Source organism: Silene latifolia, chromosome 9 (genome assembly GCF_048544455.1).
Source record: "Silene latifolia isolate original U9 population chromosome 9, ASM4854445v1, whole genome shotgun sequence".
Lineage (NCBI taxonomy): Eukaryota > Viridiplantae > Streptophyta > Magnoliopsida > Caryophyllales > Caryophyllaceae > Silene > Silene latifolia.
In genome coordinates, this window is record NC_133534.1 from 21,957,695 (window position 1) to 21,959,167 (window position 1,473).

Below are 1,473 nucleotides of genomic sequence, written 5' to 3' on the forward strand. Positions count from 1 at the left end.
TGATTAATTCCGTGAAAGGAATTGAGACTTCTAAGTTCTTCACAATCTACATGAACTTTCCAAGTTGATCATCAAATTTGGGCTTGGCTTGACGACTTGGAAAAGGAAGTCTAATCACAATGGGCTCCTTCTCTTTGGCCTTGTCCTCATTTTTCTTTGAACTTTCTTCTTTTGATGATTCTCCATCTTTGGAGTTTTGCACAATTTCTTCCTTTTCACTAGCTTCCACAACTTCATCCTCAACTTGCTTCTTCGGTGCTTCATACCTTGTATCACTTCTCAAGTGAATGGCACTAACCGTTTCATGTCTAGGGGGATTACTTTGAGGTGGTAATTGCCCCTTTTGTCTTTGTGAGCTTGAAGATGCTAGTTGAGTCAATTGTGTTTCCAACATCTTGGTGTGAGCTAGAATGTTGTTGATGGTGGTGTCTTTTGCTTGGCTATCTTTTTGCATTTGAGTGAAAAATTCTTGTTGATTCTTTTGCATTTGGAGGACCGCTTTTTGGACATCAAAACCTTGGTCATTTTGGTGATTGTATGGATTTTGATTTTGGTAGCCTTGGTTTTGATTGTAAAAGGGTCTTTGATTTTGGTTTCTCATGGGTGGTGGAGTGTATGTTGTTTGAGGGTTTTGAACATTTTGGCTTTTGTATGAGAGATTTGGATGGAACTTGGTGTTTTCATTGTAAAAATTTGAATAAGGGGTACCACTTTTGTAAGCTTGGAAAGCATTAACTTGTTCGGTTGTTCCCCTACACTCACTTGGGTCATGACCCAAAGTTCCACAATTCTCACATATCCCACTTGGGATTGATGAGGATGCCGTCATGGCATTGACATGATGCTTTGATGATTTTGAGTTTTCCTCAAGTCTAGCCATAGCTTGTTCAAACTTCAAGTTGATTGTGTCAATGTGAGCACTAAGTTGAGCACCCAATTGAGTAACGGAGTCCACTTCATACTTTCCTCCTCTAGTAGCCTTGCGAGGTCTACTATATTGTGAATTATGGACCGCCATTTCCTCAATCTTGTTCCATGTTTGATTGTCATCAATTTCGGTGAACATTCCATTTGATCCCATATTGAGAATGTTCCTAGAATCTTCATATAAACCATTCCAAAATTGTTGTACCAAAAACCATTCGCTAAGTCCATGGTGAGGACATGAGCGACAAATACCTTTGAACCGCTCCCAAGCTTCATACAAAGATTCTTCATCCCTTTGCTTAAAACCCGTAATTTGAGCTCTTAGCATGTTGGTCTTTTCCGGTGGGTAGAATTTTTTGTAGAAAGCTAGAGCAAACTTCTTCCAAGAATCTATTCCAAGGGTGGCCTTATCAAGGCCCTTCAACCATTGCTTTGCGGTGCCGATTAAGGAAAAAGGAAATAATACCCATCTAATTTGGTCTTGAGTCACGCCCGTTTGAGAGATAGCATCACAATAGTCACAAAAGGTTTCCATATGAGAATGAG

At 39.8% G+C, this 1,473-nt stretch overlaps 1 non-coding gene across 1 annotated transcript; it reads left to right on the forward strand.

Moving 5' to 3' along the window:
• Positions 1–1,148: 1,148 nt before the first annotated feature.
• Positions 1,149–1,255, forward strand: LOC141602772 (small nucleolar RNA R71). The gene has a single exon (XR_012524682.1). It is a non-coding gene; the product is annotated as a small nucleolar RNA R71 (small nucleolar RNA).
• The last annotated feature ends 218 nt before the right edge of the window (positions 1,256–1,473 follow it).